The following is a 22,194-nucleotide window of genomic DNA, read 5'->3' on the forward strand; positions in this document are numbered from 1 at the left end:
GTTGCGTGATTACAATTGAATGACACCTTGTAATCTGCAGGCCATCGGGCTGAACAGCGGTCGCTTGGTAGGCCATGGCCCGTTGGGGCTGTTGCGCCATGGGGGATGTAGCGTTATTAAACTAAAAACTCTTGTTATGTCATATACTTTGGACAATCAACTGTTATGAGACTTTTATTTAAATTGTGTCCCTTATCGGCACTTATAATTTTGGTGAATTATTGCTTTCTGCTATGGACCTCGTGTTCCCGGCCTAGTGACTGTGCGGAACTATGATATTACCACGATTATATGAGACTGGAATTTTACGCTATGGGAAGTATTGGATTGCTAAACTCTGTGTCTGGTAGTGCTCAGGAACTGTTAGCCTACTGGTTATCTACTCTGACGATATGCGGCGAATGTGGCTTTTCCTCACTTAGTTGTTCTGTGTTTTACTGCCGCTGAGGGTATAAGCATTGTGGACTGTCACGCGGACTTGTACGCCATCTATTAGTGCGCATAGCTACTGCAGTGTGGTTTTGGACGGCGCCACTACGGCGAGTAGCGGGACTTGTGAGTGTCGCTCCTATCGGCGAACTCTGAAGGTGATATTCTGCGCGTGGAGGTGAGAGAGAGAGCACACGTTGACTTGGAACGGATGGGTGGTGTTACCGTTGCTAAAACTATGTGTCCCCGAACTGGTGTAGGGTAATGCCCTGGAACACCACCACATCTAGAGATGGGATTTGTATTATCTTTTTGGTTCAGTATTAACCATGTTATTCATTCAGTATATATACTTAGATAAGTAGGTTGTTTTATTTTATACTTGTGAAGTGGTAGTGTTTGGTCAAGTATGTGGTAAGTTATCTTGGCACCCGACTTACTTGTAAATATGTTTAATTATTTTTTTCTGTTACTATTATTTTAATGTGTATATATTATATTCAAGCTGGTGTGATACATGGATGTGATGGATATCTAAGTTTGGTGATACTGAGTTCTGGTTTCAAGTGTGCGTGTAGTACGTAACGGATGGTCATTATTGTGCCGAGATAATATTTGAAATTCTTCGTTTCCTGTTTTCTTGAAGTTTGTGCTTCTTATCTTCTGCCCTTATATTGGCGTATTTGCGAGTGATTTATTTCTTGGTGATAGTACTTCATGCGTGTGCCGTTACCTGTGGAAATTTTGCTTATTAATGTTTCTCCTCTTTCGTCTGTGTTTGGTAGGCATTTTGGGCCTATTCATGTTCATTTATGGTTTCTCTCTTGTGCGAGTTTCGTGCCTCTTGGCGTGCGTTTTGGCTTTCGTGTGCCCGCAATTGACCGAACACTACACTACACTGGTCTCTAAAATTTTCTTTAAAATTACATTATTATTATTATTATTATTAGTAGTAGTAGTAGTAGTAGTAGTAGAAACATTTTCGTAAGATGGTAAATGCTTTTATTTCTTAGTGAATATTTTAATTGAGTTGGTTAGGTTATTTTCATTCCCTTTGGGGGCATTTTATACAATATTACTCTATTGTTGGTGTAATATCGCATTAATGTTATCTCACCTGGGTTGGGCAGCCCTGGAGCGAAGGATATGGTGCCTTATCTTATCTTTTTCTAGCTTAGATGTTTAAGTTTCATTTAATTTTAATATACTTCAAACATGTGCTTACCATGGTAATTATATAGTTCAGCTGATGCATCAGTATATAGGCCCTATGTATATATTTTTGGGAAAAGAAAGGTACTATTTATTAGGGACGAATTTTTTCTCTACTTTATCTAATTCATTTATTTACTGAATATTGATTTTACCCCTTAATGTTGTGTTAATTGCAAATTTCACTATTCTTCTGAGTTTATTCAAATTTTATTTAGAAGTTTGAATTGTAGTGCAAAAGATGATTTATTTATTTATTTTATTTTAAATTTTTGAAAATCTTGGTGTTATTTCCTTGGTGTGTCTGCTACGTAATTTCCTGGATCCCCACCTCTATCCTTTACATGGGTAGGCATCAGCACCCTTCCTTGCTTCCTCTATTCCGTATCCTTTAAGTGTTTTTCTGATTTATTATTAATTATTTGCTACTTTGAAATTTACCTAGTGTGCTAACGTTCCTATGACATCTGTCATTTATTCCTCCTATATTTAGGGGCGTTGCAGGGAGGGGTTAATGAATTTATCACTGGCACTTATTTTTCATTTGTCAGTGTGCCTTCCACATAATTATTTTACAGCATTGTACCTTTCTTTGCCTTCTGAAATACCTTGCTTAGCTTTAATGTAGAACAGCACCGTTGAGTTCTTAATGGCTGAAAGTGGGGAGTGCACCTTTTTACATGTTTTCTCATTTACTATTGTATTAATATTTTAATAACTGAATGTACATAAAAATGAGTTGACATTTATTGAAAATAATTCCTACGTATTAAAAACGCAGTTGGAGTTTCAATAATGTTGATAATGATCCTGCAATAATTAAGAGGGGACTTCCTCATATTCTCAAGGCAGTATTATTGAAACTGTATGTTTTCTTATATATAATATCAGTAAAGAACTGGAAGTGGAGAAAAGGCTTTTTGTGGATGATGTCATACTGTATAGAATAATAAATAAGTGAGAAGATTGTGAGCAACTGCAAAACGACTTCAGCAATGTTGTGAGATGGACATCAGGCAATGATATTGTAACAGTAAATATGGTACTTTGATGAGCATGAGTTAGACGCAGGGCGTGTACCGTTCTGATTGAAGTGCTTATAGAGGGAGAGTTTTTTTTTTAATGTTAAGTTTTTTCTGAATTTATTAACAAAGTTTAAAATTATATCACATTCATACAGCAGATATGCAGGAAGTGATCCTTTTCTCATCCAGGCTGGTGATGTACTCGAAATCCGGCTGCTCTCCTTGTACTGCCATCAGTCCACTCTCGGCACCATGGAACCACGATTTCTCCCGCGATGGAAATTATAGAAGTTCTGGAATATCCATACGACGTCCAGAAGATCGGAATAACGTAGTAGTGTGAACACTGAGATTTGGTTGCACGGAGAATGGCTTATGATTGTACACATTAGCACCTGGGACACGGAAAGAGCTTTTTGAACGACAGATTTGAACGAAAGAGTCACTTGTAGTATGATTAAAGAAAGTGTGACACTTGAAACAGGTTGAAATTATCACACACAAAATATTTGTTTAGAGTTACGAGCAATATTAACCCAGTCACTCAGAAAAATAAAAATGTTTCATATATGAACCGACCTGGTTCATCAACTTGAAATTAAATGAAAATATGTTTCAGTCCGTGGTTTGATCACACTAAAAAAATAGTCTACTGAAAACTCACAGTTTAAATGCACAGTTCATTACTAGTCATGAATAAACAGTTTAATTTGTGGTAAATGTACACCCTAAACACAGTCCAGTGTCTACCATGAATGTAGTTCACTTCTCAACACAGTTCAATGTCTACCTTGAGCAAAGTTCGAATATGTAATTCACAGTCTATCGTAAGCTTACAGTTCAAGGTCCGCACAGATTAAACACGGATTGGAACTAATCACAGTCCAATGTCTACACGAGATATTTAGAAAACCTCACGACTTCAATCAGTCCGAAGACACAGTCATAGATTGAAATTAACTCGATGATTAATCCCTCGTCACAGTCTGAAGAGATTAGAATCCGACACACAAAATTTAGCTAAGTACTTCTATTAGTTAGCAAGGTGAATATTGTTCACAATTTATCACTGTTCGGATTGTTTAATCAAAAACACTCGTAAGAAATGTAAGTTTGAAACATCTGTCTAAATAAATCACTATCAAAGTTTAAATGAGGTTGGATTCTATCGTTCGTGAATCACGGAAATTCGGCGAAATAAAATTACTCGCTGCAATATTTTTAACTTCAAATGTGGAGTTTAAGTCCTTAACTCGGCGAAATGAGACTGTCACTCACGTAGCATCGCGGTCCCCACGAGCCGACCGCTCGCTGCTAGCCGCACGAACTCCACTATGATACACACACTGTTCTGCTAAGGGAAGCAGCTTTCTATTTATACCCGATCCACGCCAAAATATGCCTTTACATTTCGCTCAACAACTTCGTAGTCTCTTGCCGGATTTTTACCAAACCTTGTAGGAATGGAGATAATATATGGGGCTACATGATGATGTGGTTTATTTTATCCAGCTGTTACTGTGGGGAAAGTTATTAGTCGCAGAAAGTAAAGGAACATTCAGTACTGATCTAGGCTCTTTCTGTGTCATGGGGAGGCAGGCTGTGACGTCACTCCGCTCTACGTCTCACACACACACACACACACACACACACACACACACACACACACACACACACACATGTTGCTCGCTGTTCCTGTCTGTCTTCTGCTGCTGGGCCGGCGCGTAGCGCGAAGTTTTAAATTTTAATTGCGGGGACTTAGTTCCGTACCGCTGTTCCCGGTACAATATGATGATAAACGATGTAAAAACTCAGATCGTGAGTTTCACTAATAGGAAAAGTCCTCTCAGTTTTCATTATTGCATTGATGGTGTGGAAGTTCCTCGTGGGGATCACACAGTACCTACATGTTATATAAGGAATGGTCTTTGGAGTAATCACATAAGCGGGATTGTAAATAAAGGATACCGATCTCTGCACATAGTTGTGAGGGTGTTGCAATAAGGATGTAAAGGAGAGGACATGTAAGCCTCAGTTAGACCCCAACTAGAGTTTGGTTCCAGTGTAGCAGGATTACTCGACTCGAGAACTAGAAAAAATCCTCGATTTGTTCTGGGTGATTTCTGACAGAAGAAAGCATTAGGAAAATGTTGCAAAATTTGTCGCAGTTGAAAATAACTGTGAGAGAATAGAAAGTTGTAAAAGTAAGACTAATAGAAAATATATGTTTGATAAGAGAGACGTAGGGGAGTTTTTAATAATTATGAGGGGTCAAAAATGGTGAATTAAAATATAACGAATATGGCATGGATTTTAATGAAATTGCTGGGGATTGTGGAAACAGGTATGGTACTTTTTAAAAGTGATAAGGAATGGTAAAGACCCACTGTATTATAACAGTGATGCAGGTTAGAAAGAAATAGGAATATATGAGGAAGAAAGGAGAGACTGAAAGAACTTACTAGGAAATTTAATCTAGCAAAAAATTCAGCCAAGGCAAGCATAACTGACAGCCATATGAATTTTAGAGAGTAATGGACTTTACTTTTAAGGCAGATACAAACTCCAGGAAGGACATTGCAGGGAACATTCCAGAAAGCATAAGAATTCGGTCAGCAATATGTAAAGTTAGTGGGATGTAAGATTAATTTATAGGTTGAGGAGGTGACTAATACAGGCAAAGTAGTAAAATTTACCTATGATAATAAATACATTTACAAAAAGTATACAAAAGCTGAAAGCAAGTAAAGCAGCTGGGTTTGTTAAGAATTCAGGTCAATCAGTTGGAATATGCTACCATACCTGAAATATTTATTTGATTACTGTTTGTAAGGAGCTCTAGCCCCACTGTATACAAGAAAGGGTGATAAACCAGATGAAATGAAATGAAATGAAATGAAATGAAATGAAATGAAATGAAATGAAATGGTGTATGGCTTTTAGTGCCGGGAGTGTCCGAGGACATGTTCGGCTCGCCAGATGCAGGTCTTTTGATTTAACTCCCCTAGGCAACCTGCGAGTCGTGATGAGGACGAAATGATGATGAAGACGACACATACACCCAGACCCCGTGCCGGCGAAATTAACCAATGATGGTTAAAACTCCCGACCCTGCCGGGAATCGAACCCGACACCCTCTGACCAAAGGCCAGCACGCTAACCATTTAGCCATGGTGCCGGACATTAAGCAAACAATTACTGGCCATTCAGTTTAACATGTGTTGCATGTAAGGTCTGTTTTGATAGAAGGCTGTTCACGTTTAGGAAAGGTTATTCCAGTGAGGCTCAACTTGCAGGATTCCAACATGATATAGCAGATAATTTAGATTCAGGTCAAATGGACTGTATCGATCGAAGGTGGTGGTGATGGTGGTGATTATTGTTTTAAGCGGAACTGGGCAACCATCCTCTATTAACACTAATTAGAGGGAAGAAATTGAAGAGATCCGACACTTCGAAAAAAAGGTAGCGGCCAAAGGAAGATAAGGGCCATGAAGACTGGTAAGGTGAAAGTCTCTCTAGACCTCAAAAACTTAATACCACTGGGTCAGTAAAGAACAAGAAATGACCAGGGAAATCGGATAGGATAAATGAAAGTGAGGAGCCTAGTCTGCAAGCAAAGGGGAGCAATGCCAGGACTTAGCCAAAGTCCCAATGGTTGCCAACCCACGCTTGCAAGTTGCGAGTTCCCGGGCTCATTTTAATTGCCTCTTTGACAGCCTGGGCATACCATGGGTGTATTCTACTGTCCCCACCCACATGGGGTATTGCTTCAAGGATTTTGAAAGGTTACATAAATATAGAATACTGAAGAAAATGAGGGTTAATGGACAAAAGAGTGGTTGAATGGATGGCTAGAAAGAACTCACAGAATTAGAGTAGTTGAAACATTATCTGGTATTGAAATGGTTATCTGGAATCATAGACAAGGCTTTTATGCTGTTGATGTTTTACTATATATATATATTAAATAAGTTACAGGGCTGTAAGCATCTACAAAAAGCGATGATCAATGTTGTGAGATGGCCAGCGGAAAATGGGATTAAAATAGGTTGAAATTTCCATGAAGAGGAAAAGTCCTCTTAGATTTAATTACACTGTTGATCAGTTCATTGTATCTCATGGGAATCATGATCTAATGAGATAGTACATAACGGTTACACATCTCTTCGTATGGTTATGAGGGTATTTACGGGTTGTAGTAAGGAGGTAAACCAGAGGGTAAGAACCCCTATCAAAGGATGGTTTCAGTGTGTGACTCCCACCAGGATTACTTGATACAAGAATTGGAGAAAATCCAAAGGAAAGCAGCATAATATCTTCTGGGTGATTTCCGACTAAGGTGTAGTGTTTGAAAATGTTGCAAAGAAGACCAGAGAGTAACGAGACGAGATGCTCGACTAAGCGGGATGCTCTGAATTGCCAGAGGAGAGATGGCGTGTAACAGCGGCGTAACCCGGCGGGGGGGGGGGGGTTCTGGCTGTTAGAAAACCCCTCCCATGGAAATTTTATAACAGAAAATAAACAGAAACTGAAAAAATGACAATAAACAAGTGAAAATCAGTTTGATGTATTGGCTCTTTTGAACATTCACAAAGAAATAAGTGTGAAACTAACAGATCTCTTGAATCTATTTTCTAAGAAGCATCGAAAATTGGATTTTAGATTGTAAACAGAACATACCATTCGCTGTAAAACGGTTGAGCTTGATCATATTGTTCCTTTTTTTCTGTATCTTAATGTAAGATTCTCTAGTGTACTGCAATCTGAATATCAATATAATTTACTTGTATTTATGTCTTTATGATGACACTCACGCATGCGTGCGCCGGATACGCACAAGCACCTTCAATATGTTCTATCATCATTTTGTAATTACAAGCCCTACCCATACGTTGATCCCTGCTCCCCTACTGGCGTGTAATGGCGTTAGTCGACGAATAAGCTTGTGCTGAGATTTTAAAGGTAGGATATTTCATAATATGAGGATAAAGTTGTAATTCAAGAGGACAAACTAGGGCAAATATTTATTTATAGGGAGAGGAATTATGGATTGGATCAATATTGATGATGATGCTTGTTGTTTAAAGGGGCCTAACATCGACGTCATCGGCCCCTAATGGTACGAAATGAAAGAACAAAAATGTCAAATTCATCCACTGACCAAAAAAAATAATAATAATATCGTCATGAAGAATGAATGGATGGACATGAACCCAACAAAAAGAACAAAAAAAAAAGGAAACAAACAACCAATATACAGTGGATCAGACTCAAAGATCATACATAATTGATTACTGACCAAGGGACCACTCATAAAGCACGATGATGCTTGATGTCGAAAGGGGTGCAAAATCCATGTCTAAGGCCCCACAGAATGGTACATGGCGCGAGTAAAGTAGAACCATGGTATTGGCATGTTGGGGTACTAATCAAAAGTAGCGAAACTCACGGTGTTCCACACAAGACGGTACTACTCACAAGTATTGTACTTCGTACAAGTAACGCAGACCTATGGTGTTTCTCACACAATGGCGCCACTCATAGCCAACGCAAACCAATGAGTTTCCTCACCTAGGTGTACTAGGCACGGATGCCGGACCCACGGGCCCCGTGGTGTTCCTCACAGAGTGGATACTAATCAAAGGCAACGCAGACCCTCGGTGTCGCTCATATAGTGGTACAACTCACAGGCTACGCCCAGACCCGCGGTGGTGCTCACATGGGTACGACGCACGGGTACTGGAAACCCCCAGGCCACGCTCATGACTACTACTAAACACAAACCCATTTCGTACCGAACATAGTGGTACAACTCGCAAGTACAGGCAACCCATGGTGTTCCCCGCGTGATGGTACGAATCAAAAGTAGTTTCATGGTTCTAATTCAATCATCCCTTGATCGCCCCTTTTAGTCGCCTCTTACGACGGGCAGGGGATACCGTGGGTGTATTATTCGTCAGCCTCCCCCACCCACAGGGGGTGTGTGTTTGGTCCGCGAGAGGTATTTTATTTCCCTCAAGTCCGCCGACAAGCCGGTTAGGACCCCCCTATCCGCCACCTGGGACGCGCCACGTGGGAATATCACCTCTCCCCTGCTACGCCTGCGTAGCAGGTTCGTGGATTGGATCAATTTATCAAAGGAAATGTTTGATAGGCTTCCAAGCTCTTTGAAATCATTTAAGAAAAGACTAGGCAAAATGATAGGGAATGGGCCAGCTGGGCTAAAGCACCAGCCTAAATGCCGATCAATTATCAATGACTTGATAAAATCCTTATAATTCATCAATGATACTATAACACGTGAAAGAACACCCCTAATCCCCATTCTTTCTGCTAACAAGCTTCAAAAGTCTAACACCTTATGCAAAACTATCGGTTACGTAATTGTAAGTGTTGACAAATAAGAGTACTGAATTGTAATGACGGGACTATCGAATGAAAACTACCGTATTATTCGATAGTCGCCAACTACCTTTACAACCGACTGTTTCCGTTTGCAATCGGTTTTTCATTCGGATCGCAAAATCCAATTGTTTCCACTCGTCGGCGCTGAAATCGGTCTCCTCTTTCGCCATGGAGTAAAGTCAGAGTTGATAGTAGACTCTATACTCTTTGGCATGAACCCCTTGACTGGCGCTAATAGGGATGTATCACGCAAAACTCGTCCGCTAGGCAGCGTAATGGTAATACCCGGTATGCGCTTTCCGCCGCTCAATTGTTTTACATGAGACTTATATGGAGTATTCATACATTTGTGATAATCGAAACGAAACTTTTGCTTTAAATGCATGAAAATGGAGTTACCATATTCTGCTGATGGTTTTAACAAGGCGGGAAATGGTATACGTGCAATGACGATGGCAGATTTGGAAGCAGAATTGAAGAAAATGGACGGGAAAATATCCGGAAAAATCAAGGGTTGATTGAAAGGTAAGGACTAAATGCAGCAACTCCCTTTAGCGTTTTTGTTAAGGTTGAATTCTTTAAGTACAAGTAGCATTTTGAAAACATTCATATTATGTTTTCAGAATGTCACTATCGTATTATAAAATTATTTCTTAATTAGTACTAATTAGCTTACTTATCAGTTTAAGTAATGACATAATCTTCAACTGTAAAATGTTTCCAGCAGACCTTGATATTAGGAGTCATTTTTATTTCGTAGGTCCTGCCTACGAATAGCATCAACCACTTTTTACGGAAAGGATCCTGCTTAAGAAATTGATGGTATGGATGCGGTCGACCTTGATTTTGGGACATTGGGACACAGCAATAGTCACGCATCACAATTTTCTTGTTGTCTTTGTTGTCGTAGCGATATATTAAATCTATAACTTCATCATTTAACTAGGTAACTTCCATTAAAAACACATACAAACACATGAGGATCGACAAGCGCATACCGGGTACTACTCGTGAGACATTTATCGGTAGTGTTTCACTACATCCCAATTATGATGTAAATTGTAAACAAACTAATAAAGCTAATAATATGTTCGGGTTTATCCCCCAACCTCATCATCGCAGAAGTAAACAAACTTGCAAGCTTGGGCAAATTTTGCGAAATTAAATGAATAAAAGTATGTGCAAGAAGCGATTTTAACGTTTGTCAATTATTATAGACTAGAAGGCCTGCAGTAAATACGTCTTAATTTCAAAATTTTGTCAACCATGCTAAAAAATGATTTAGTCTGGCTGGTTTTTTCTCCCCTTGCTGTCGCCATCCGGACTTGTATATTGATTATTGCTTGTATCATTGACATTCTATTGTGCGTGCATTTCTTAATTCTGAAATGAACAGAACGAATAGATCTTTCGTTTGGGAGCATTTTGAAAAACCTTCAGAATTTTCAGCTAAATGTTTAATGTACAAAAATGAGTTCAAGTGCGAAAACAACATTTCCAATTTAAGAGATCATTTGAAACGGAAAAATTTTACAGTGTTTCCAGAAAGTGCCAATACTAGAGTGACGCAACATCATGATGATCATTCTGACAATCAACAGCCATCGACATCTTCCAGCTGCATCCAGTTTCATGTCTCTAACCATCACGTCTCCCTCTGCGTCAACTTCTCCAGCTGTAGGCTCAACTTCAACGCAGGTAAACGATCTTATCAGGTCACCCCAGGAATCAGCAACACATTTGGTCAGATACCTCAAGAAAAAAGAAGGAAGCTTGATAATCTAGTAGCTGAAATGGTGGCAGAAAACCTACAGCCTCTATCGCTCGTCGAGAATAGAGGATTTACGAACGTCTTAAGGCAGCTAGAACCAAGGTATACACTGTCTAGCCGTCGCCTTCTCACCGACACCAGGACTTGACCAGACAACGAAGGCAGCACTACAAAGGAACATACATTCAACATATCATGTAGCTATTGCAACAGATATATGGTCTAATTCTAATACAACCTCATTTATTACGGTCACTGCACACTTTTTCAACAGTGAATTTGTCCTAAAATCCAATGTCCTTAATACCCTTGAGCTGCATTCAAACCTAAATGCAGCTTACCTGTCAGATGCCCTAAGAAGAATCCTAGAAGAATGGCACATCAAGGAAAAGGTTGTGGCTGTTATATAACTGATGGTGGAGCCAACCTAAAAGCTGTTGTGCGGACCCTTTCTATCAGTCACCTACTTTGCTTGGCGCACGTGCTGAATTTAATTGTGCAGACTGGATTTAGTAATACCAAGAATATTGATAAAATACTCCTTATCTGCAGAACTCAGGTAACATACTTCAAGCCGACAAGATGCGCAGTATCCAGGCACAGCTCAATTTCGTTCAATATAACTTGAAGAAGGGTGTGGTGACGCGGTGGAATTCCACTAACTACATGTTGGAGAGGTTACTACAAGTAAAAGAAGCTCTGTCAGTCCGTCACCACTTACTGCCGACCAGTGGACAACCATCTAAGACTGTGATGATGATGATGATGCTTGTTGTTTAAAGGGGCCTAACATCGAGGTCATCGGCCCCTAATGGTACGAAATGAAATAACAAAAAATTCAAATTCATCCACTGACTAAATTAAAATTAAAATATCATGAAGAATGAATGGATGGACACGAACCCTACAAAAAAAAAAAAAAACTAAAACAGCGGATCAGACTCAAAAAGAAGGTAGTTAAGTACAGTATTAATGACCAAGGGACCATTTATTAAGCACAATGATGCTTGATGTCTGAAGGGGTGCCAAATTCACGTCTAAGCCCCCACAGAATGGTACATGTCGCGAGAAAAGTAGAGCCATGGTATTTGTCTTTTTGGGGTACTGATCAAAAGTAGCGAAGACTCACGGTGGTCCACACAAGTATTGCAATTCGTACAGGGAACGCAGACCTATGGTGTTGCTCAAACAATGGCGCCACTCATAGCCAACGCAAACCGGTAAGGTTCCTCACCTAGGTGTACTAGTCACGCGCGCCGGTATTCCCGTGGTGTTCCTCACATAGTGGGTACCAATCACAGCCAACGCTGACCCATGGTGCCGCTCATATAGCGGTACAACTCACAGGCTACGCCCAGACCCGCGGTGTTGCTCACGTGGGTACAACGCACGGGTACTGGAATCCACCAGGCCAGGCTTTTACTGCAACTAACCACAAACCTATTTCGTACCAATTTAGTGATACTATTCGCAAGTACATGCAACCCATGGTGTTCCCCGCATGATAGTACGAATCAAGAGTTGTTTCATGGTTCTAATTCAATCAACGCTTGGTCGCCCCTTGTAGTCTCCTCTTACGACAGGCAGGGGATACCGCGGGTGTATTCTACCTCGAAGACTGTGCGGCAGTGTTGTAACCACTAGAGGTTCTGACAATTGAATTATCTGCTGAGTTGTATCCAACAATCTCCATGACAATTCCTCGCATTAGAGGAGTTCAGATCACACTCCGGAACGAGGTTTTAAAGACTATGCTGGGAATCAATCTAAGATATAACCTTATCCAAGAAATAGACAGAAGATCTGTACAGGTTGAGAAAATGGACATTCCTGCATCAACCACAATTCTGTACCCACCGTTCAAAAAACAGGCTTTGGGAGAGCTGAAAATGCGGAAAATGCTCAAAATCTCCTTAGTGTTGAGATTGCAGAACTGTACCAAAAGCAGACTGCTGAAAAGGAAGTTCCTCTCCCTCTACCAGTACCAGATCACCTACATCCACTAGTGACAATGTTTGGGGGTTTTTAGAAGAGGTGGCTCATTACATGTATGCAGAAAACCCTACAAGTAATGCAAATATTAAGGCAATATCCTGACCAGCCTTTCATAAAATTGAGAGAGAACCCAGCCGACGTTTTGATGAAGACTAAATTTAGTATGGAGCTGTTGTACAGTCTTTCACAAAAATATCTTTGTGTTCCTGCAACATCACTTCCTGCGGAGAGAATATTTTCTAAACCGGGACTAATTATGAGTGAAAGAAGGAACGGACTCAAACCAAAAAATGTTGACATGTTAATTTTCTTGAACACAAATATGAACAGAGTGTAAAACTGTACTACACCAGGCCTCTGTACCACAGTACCATTTATTAAAATTGTTTAATGTACAGAATGAAAAATGTGCTAATAGCCTATTGTTTTCCAATTGTTTGTGACACAGTGCTGAGTGAGTGTACATATGTCTAAGTTTTAATATAGACTTAAACATTTTCTGTTTATGGTATGGCAGTTCACTTACCCTGATTACCAAATTACTTAAAAATGACCAATAAACTTAGCCTAACTTACAATGATATTAACAGCATGTAAAGTAGTACCTCAGCAGGCCTATGTTACCACAATGCCATTTACAAAAAATGTTTACTATATGAAAAATGTGCTAGTATAGTCTTCCAATTGTTTGTACATTTCTAATGTAAATAACTTGTAATAAGGAATTATTTCAGCTAGTTATATCCTGTATTGAGTAGGTTTACACTGCTATACTTTTAAGATATTACTCCATTGTATTGTTGTGTGTAAGTAACACGTAACTGGAACACTTAGGTCCTCGGGACCCACTGATGAATGCCGTGAGACGTACAGTGTGATAAACAGGGTTAAACGTCAGGTTGTGAGTTTCACCAATTTGTGACATCGTTGACTGATTGATGCTTGTTGTTTAAAGGGGCCTAACATCTAGGTCATCGGCCCCCAATGATACGAAATGAAACGACAAATTAAAGTCCCCAAATCCTCGATTGACCACAATTCAAAACGTGAGGACGAAGAACGAATGGATGGATATACATTTAAAACGATCAGCCGAACCGACCCACAGCGCCTCACATGCACAGAAGCTGGCGTAGAACAGTAGTGTAAGTGACCAAGGGACTGCCTCTATAGCACGATACTGAATGATGATGCTTGTATTCGAAAGGAGTCCAAAATACAAGTCACCGGCTCCTCGTAATGGTACTTATCAGTAGACAAATAGATCCATGGCATTTGTCATGTTGCGGTACTAATCAAGTGTAGCGTAGACTCGTGGGTATTCCACACATTATGGTACTACTCACAGGTAATGAAATCCGCACATGTATTACAGACCTAATGTGTTTCTCACATTGCAGCGCCCTTGACAAACAACGCAAACCTATGGTGTACATCACCTAAGTGTACTAACCACAGGGACTCGTACTATTCCGTGGTGTTGTTCATATAGTGGGTACTAATCACAGGCAAGCCAGAACCATGGGTTCCTTCACCCCATGGTGTCGCTCATATACTGCTACTAATCACAGGTACTGTAAAAGCCGTCGAGCCCTCGTTTGATGATAATGATGCTTGTTATTTAAAGGGGCCTAACATCGAGGTCATCGGCCCCTAATGGTACGAGAAGGTACGAAATGAAATGAAAAATTAAAAGTTCAAAACCATCCACTGACCAAAATAAAAAATGTCACGAAGAATGAATGGATGGATATGACTTTAAAATATCAGTGGACCCCCTCAAAAAAACTAATAAGAGTATTAATGACCAAGGGACCACTTCTAAAGCACAACCCTGAATCGAGGATGCTTGATGTTTAAAGGGGTCCAAAATCCAAGTCAAAGGCCCCTCAGAATGGTACTTATCGCTAGTAAAGTAGAACCATGGTATCTGTCACGTTGGGGTACTAATCAAAAGTAGCAAAGACTCACGGTGTTCCACACAAGATGGTACTACTCACAAGTATTGTACGCCGTACAAGTAACGCTGACCTATGGTGTTCTCACACAATGGCGCCACTCACAGCCAACGCAAACCAATGGGGTTCCTCACCTAGGTGTACTAATCAAGGGTGCCGGTATTCCCGTGCTGTTCCTCACATAGTGGGTACTAATCACAGGCAACGCAGACCTACGGTGTCGCTCATATAGTGGTACTAATCACAGGCAACGCTCAGACCCGTGGTGTTGCTCACATGGGTACGACTCACAGGTAATGGAAACCCACAGTGACCCTCTCACAGCTGATACTAAGCACAAACCTATTGTGTACCTAATATAGTCGTACTACTCGCAAGTAAACGCGACCCATGGTTTTCCCCGCGTGATGGTACTAAGCAAAAGTAGTGTCATGGTTCTAATTTGATCATCCCTTCGTCGCCCCTTTTAGTTGTCTCTTACGACAGGCAGAGGATACCGTGGGTGAATTCTTCGCCTACGTCCCCCACCCACAGGGGATAGACAAAGAGAAAAAGAGAAGAAAGAAGTAGGGACCCGTCACTTCCAAAAATGAAGTAATGGACGAAGAAAGGCAAGGGCCATGAAGGACTTGAAAATGAAAGGCTCCCTGAGCCTCGGAAACCTAATAGCGTCGGGGCGGAAAGGAATAAGTGTTGACCAAGCGAGGTCGGACAGGACAGATGAAAGTGAGGTGCCTGGCACAAGTAACTGGAAGCAATGCCAGGACTCAGCTAAGGGTCCCGTGGTCGCCAAACCATGTTCCCCAAGTTGAGAGCCCCTGGGGCAACTTTTACTCTTACGACACGCAGGGGATACCGTGGGTGTATTTTCCATCTGCTTCTTCCACCCACAGGGGGTTGTGTGTTTGGTCCGCGAGAGGTATTTTATTTCTCTCAAGTCCGCCGGCAAGCCGGTTCCGACCCCACCTATCCGCCACCTGGGACGCGCCCCACGTGGGAGTATCACTTCTCCCCCTGCTACGCCAGCGTAGTAGGTTCGTGGGGACATATTTTTATTTCTATTGACTTCGATTTCACAATCTGAAGAAATCTACAAAAATCTATTGATTAACGGAGCCATACACTGTAGTTTAAAAATAAAAAATTCTCCCCTTACGAATGTTTTAAATGTTTATGTTACAGATGAAAATCTTCAGATGTCGATATCCTCTACAAGTAGCAGATCTCCCCTTCCATCTCCACAGAAGATAAATTTCAGGAAAAGGCAGAGGCAAATAAAATCCAGGACCAGAAACAAGCAAAGAGGAATCGAAGGAAGGGTATATAAATCAATTAGAACAAAAAAGATTGTCGCACTATTGGCAAATTATGTGCACGCCCTTTAAGATGCAACGATAAAATTGAGTCTGCTAGAGAAACAATATTTAATGTTTTCTGGGATTCGGCAGATTTTGGTCAACAAAACCTCTATTTAATGGCTTGTATTGAAGCTATCCCAAGAAAATGAAGATACGTTAAAAATAAGGAACCGGAGCTATCTCGTCGACAGATATCCTTCACTTACCATGTGGACCATGGACTTCAGAATTCTGTTGGCCGAGTCAATAATTTGGCTCAGAAGATGAGGAATGGTGGGCCAGGAGCTCCAGTTAATGACCTTAGGGGAAAACATGACAATCGTCCTAACCGACAACCAAAGAAAGCTATAGAAGGTGTTCGTGAACACGTCAACTCCATACTTAAGTACTAGTCTCATTACAGTAGGTCTCAGAATCCTCGTCGTGTTTACCTGACATGTGATCTCAATATTTCCTCTCTGTATAGAGATCTTTATTTGACATTTTGCGATGAGAAAGGAATTCCTGAAGTATGTGAAGATAAGTACAGAAGAATTTTAATGAAGAATTCAATATAGGGTTCAAGTTACCGCAGTCAGATACATGAAAAAAACGTGTGACAACTTGGCGGTCATCAAAAATGATGAAAAATCCTCAAAGGAAGAGAAAAAAGTGCAAATCTGGAGCATGAACTTCACATTAGGAGAGCTGCAGCTATCAGACAAAAACTGGACCATTTTACTAAACAGGCCAAAGAAAATCCTGACGAAGTACATGTTATAAATGTAGATCTACAGGAACCACTCCCCACTCCAAAACCTACTACTGGACCAGCATTTTACCTGCGTAAACTTTGGACATACAATGATGGTATTCATGATTGTGGTTCAGGAAAAGGATTTATGTTTATATGGGATGAATCTGTTGCACAGAGAGGAAGAGATGAAGTTGCCAGTTGCATTATGAAATACGTGAAGTGTAGTAAAGTGAAAACTACAAAACTTGTCATTTTCTCTGATAATTGTGGCGGCCAAAAGAAAAGTTGGAACATGATGGCTGTATGGTAATTCATGGTAATAAAAATGGAATATTTAAAGAAGTGGAGCATTATATCTTGATCTCAGGTCATACCCTCAGACAGAGATTTTTCTAAGATTGAGAAATTCCGTATCGTCATTCAAATTTTTTACACGCCTAGTCATTGGCATGATATAGGAAAAAGCAGTAAAACATTTTTTGTGACTCAGATGACAATGGAACATTTTTTAATGTTTTTGAACTCAAAGGCAACATTAACGCCTCAAAAAAGCTTTGCGATGACGAATCAGATTTGAAATTTTCGGAAGTCCTTGTCTTCAAGTTTGAAGAAAAAAATCCTCTGGTTATGTATGTCAAATATACAGTACATCAGGAGTTCGTGGTTGTTACTCTGCGTCCCCCACCCATAGGGGGTAAAGAGAGAAAAGAGAAGGGGTCCGTCACTTCGAAAAATGTAGTAACGGACGAAGAAAGGCAAGGGCCACGAAGGGCGTGAAAATGAAACACTCCCTAGGCCTCGAATACTCGAATACCGTCGGGGTCAGAAAAGAACAAGAGTTGACCAAGGGAGGTCGGACAGGATAGATGAATGTGAGGAGCCTGGCACAAGTAACTCGAAGCAATACCATTTCTCAGCTAAGGGCTCCGTGGTCGCCAACCCACGCTCCCAAGTTGAGAGCCCCTTGGGCCCCTTTTAGTCGCCTCTTAGACAGGCAGGGGATACCGTGGGTGTATTCTTCATCTGCGTCCCCCACCCACAAGGGGTGTACAGTAAGCGTCAGGAAGTGTATAAACAAAACAGTAAACTGTCTGGATTTACTCAAACTTTGTTTATCCTCTAGCTTAAAAGTACATACAAACGTGAGGGTTATCACTATGTTACTTCGACCCCAACCCCTTCAATTCCAACTGAGTTTGATTTCGTGGTGAATTAATGAAAGATCACTTAGCTCTAAAGACACATACACGTATTCGTTAAGATACTGACGAACCAATTTCAGAAGTAATGTCATTAAATCATGACTACATGTAAAATATTTCCTACGTATGATTCACATAATACTTTCAAAACAAGGGACACTATATCTTAATTTGAATGAAGCACAGATCGCACATAAACACAGTCATCGGTCGGTAAACAGAACGCACAGTCCTGAAACCTCACAATAATGAACACACGGATTTAAATCATTTATGTAAACGACAAATTCCGAATTAAGTCACATCAGACCTCGTTTAGAATCACATATTCGGAGACAGCTGATCACTATTTATCTACACCAGCGCCGTGTAGTGTAGGAATATATCATCCAGCATAAGTCGTCACACACTGCATTTCTGTTTGTCCTGCCGATAGTTTAAAACATTCGATATTCCCATCACTAGTATGCACTAATCAGCTTCGCGTATTTCATATACCTCCCGCGACTATTGGTGTGAACGGTTGTGTTCTGCCAAAGCTCGTGATTTGTGACGTGTAGTGGTGCATTGTTGTCTGTCCATTGTTGCTAGCGTCCATGTGTTTTTCTCCATCTGGGTTGCCTGTGTTCCTTCTTGTGCCTGTACCGTCCTTTCCATGGCTTCAGCCCCGCCGGGAGGCGGGGGAAATATCGGATCCCTTTCCTCGAGCGCTTCTTCCTCTACGACCTCTCTTCACCAGTGGCCTTCCACCGAATCCAAGATTCACGTGCTTCCAGATGTTGATTCTAGCTTGCTCCAAGCTGTGATAGATCAAACCTGTAAGTCACATAACATTCCTGTCTCTTCCGCTGCTCCTGCGTGGCAAAATTTTGCCAAAGCTAAACGCAAGGTCGCGGAGGCCGATCTGAAAAGATCTAAGCAGTGTAAAACATGATGATGATGATGATGAAGCTTGTTGTTTAAAGGGGCCTAACATCGAGGTCATCGGCCCCTAATGGCACGAAATGAAATAACAAAAAATTCAAATTCATCCACTGACCAAAATAAAATAAAAAATGGCACGAAGAATGAATGGATGGACATGAACCCTACAAAAAAAAGCAGTGGATCAGACTCAAAAAGAAGGTAGTTAATTAGAGTATTACTTGCCAAGGGACCATTTATAAAGCACAATGATGCTTGATGTCTGAAGGGGTGCTAAATTCACGTTTAAGGCCCCACAGAATGGTACATGTCGCGAGTAAAGTAGAACCATGGTATTTGTCATTTTGGGGTACTGATCAAAAGTAGCGAAGACTCGCGGTGGTCCACACAAGATGGTACTACTCACAAGTATTGCAATTCGTACAGGGAACGCAGACCTATGGTGTTTCTCACACAATGGCGCCACTCATAGCCAACGCAAACCGGTAAGGTTCCTCACCTAGGTGTACTAGTCACGGGCGCCGGTATTCCCGTGGTGTTCCTCACATAGTGGGTACCAATCCAGGCAACGCTGACCCACGGTGCCGCTCATATAGCGGTACAACTCACAGGCTACGCCCAGACCCGCGGTGTTGCTCACATAGGTACAACGCACGGGTACTGGATTCCACCAGGCCAGGCTTTTTACTGCAACTAATCACAAACCTATTTCGTACCAATTTAGTGATACTATTCGCAAGTACATGCAACCCATGGTGTTCTCCGCATGATGGTACGAATCAAGAGTAGTTTCATGGTTCTAATTCAATCATCCCTTGGTCGCCCCTTGTAGTCGCCTCTTACGACAGGCAGGGGATACCGCGGGTGTATTCTACATGTGCGTCCCCCACCCGCAGGGGGTAGTGTGTTTGGTCCGCGAGAGGTATTTTATTTCCCTCAAGTCCGCCGGCAAGCCGGTTAGGACCCCCCTATTCGCCACCTGGGACGCGCCACGTGGGAGTATCACCTCTCCCCCTCTGCTACGCCAGCGTAGCAGGTTCGTGGCAGTGTAAAACAACGAACCTTGCTGCTACCGTGCTCTTGCAGAATAACTACCAACCCTCAGCCAATTTACCCACCAGTGGGAATAATAATAGTGCTGCTCTTACACCTGTAGCTCAGTCTAACCCTGGAAATGACACTGAACCCCAGCGCACTTCCTCCAATCCCAACCCGAGAATGCACAGGGCGGGATTCAAGAGGGCTCTAACCCTGGTTGGGTTGTGAGTGAGAATATTGAGGTTGTTACCCCTCCGAAAATTGCTGTACCCCCATTGTTGTTTTCGATAAGACCAATTGCCAGAAGCACTTCAACTATTTTAAGAGTAAATGCTCTGGGGAAAGAGGAAACGTGCTCTCCAGATGAAGGAAGTAAATCCGAACATTACCTTCACAAATGCAGTAACTGGATGTACACTCCCCCACCACCACCACCAATCGCTGATGTCACCCCCTCATCATCCTCCTTGGGGTCCGACCTGTCAGGCCTTAAGGAAATACTAGACCTCCGTAGGCAGATTAATTTTTCTAAATTGATGCCCATACTAAGAGATACCACGACAAAGTTGAGACAGTGTCAGAACACATTTGACAAGATTACCGTTTTGGTAAGCTTAATTTGTTCTGACAATGGACTTAACTGTCTGTCTTGGAACTGTCAGAGTACTGTTAATCGGAAACACGAACTCGAGTCGTTTATTTCTGATTACAATATTGATATCATGTTGCTGGCTCAAACCTCCTAATGTTTTCAAAATTAAAAACTTCAACATGTAAAGACAGGCTCCACACTGTGGCTGACCACGTCATTGACCCCCTCCCTCAGGCAGTAATTGAATCCTTCGGCGTCGAAATCCAACATGAACATTTTCATTATCGCTTAATTGCTCCTTATATATCACCCAATGCCCCCCTTCATACCATGCAAAATTGACACATTATTAAATAACAGTGCGAACGTTTCATCTATCATCTGTGGTGAGATCAATTCCAAGCATCCTGACTGGAATTCAGGAGTGACTAATCCTAACGGGAGAATACTACAACGCCATGTAAGGGATAATAATATTATAGTTCACGATCCGACTGAGCCCACTATTTATCCGGCTCACGGACGTCCCGATGTTATAGATACCGCTATCACAAAATATTATTCTCCAAATATCACATTTACTGTCCCAAATGCACTAAATTCTGATCATAATCCTATTATTTTCAATCTTGCTTGGTCCCGCGTACATGCGTCATCTCTCATTGTTGAACACATACCAATTGATTACAATAAGTTCCCATGGCACGTAAATAAAAAATTTACAACCTTTTGAACCTCACAGCAGAGAGGATATCGATCGGGCTATTCAACATCTTTATAATAAGATGCGGAATGCTGGTAAATATGCCTTAAACGCTGCACGAAATTCACTTCCGGCCCAATTACGCAACAATGACAGTCGTACTCCCGCACATCATGGCGGGAATACGACTGGTCCAGGTCACCATGCTAATAATAATAATAATAATAATAATAATAATAATAATAATAACACGAGCCATTGTAACAATAATAGCACATTAGATCACCTTAAGGATTTGATCTATATTACAAATAGATACAGGTAAAGATGGCAAATGTACCGTGACCCTGCTGACCGGGCGGAATACCACTAACTCGCCCGGGAAGTCCGCAAAAGATTGCTGGAGCGCAAGATTGAAAAATGAGAAGAATTTTGCCGCTCCCTTATAGAACACGAGTCAGACCGCAAATTCTGGAGAACCACCCGCTGTCTGACTCAAACCCGGGAGCCCAGCCGTGCTATTCACGGCACCAGCGGCCTGGTGTTCTCCCCTTATGAAAAAGCTGAGACCTTCGCAGATTCTACTGAGAATCAATGTGTGACACACGACAATATTAACGATGACGATGACGAACTACGGACCCGCGCCGCACGAAGAAAGGTCTCAACTTTCATACGACAATGGACTCCCGACAATGACATACAGGAAGTGACTCCTACAGAGGTCCGCAAAATTATTAAGGGCCTAAATGAGAATAAGTGTCCAGGCGATGACAAGATGTCCAATAAAGAAATTAAATTCCTGCCGTATAACGCAGTTCTCTTTTTAGCGTCTATTTTTTC

This window comes from Anabrus simplex, chromosome 4 (assembly GCF_040414725.1).
Source record: "Anabrus simplex isolate iqAnaSimp1 chromosome 4, ASM4041472v1, whole genome shotgun sequence".
Classification (NCBI taxonomy): Eukaryota; Metazoa; Arthropoda; class Insecta; order Orthoptera; family Tettigoniidae; genus Anabrus; species Anabrus simplex.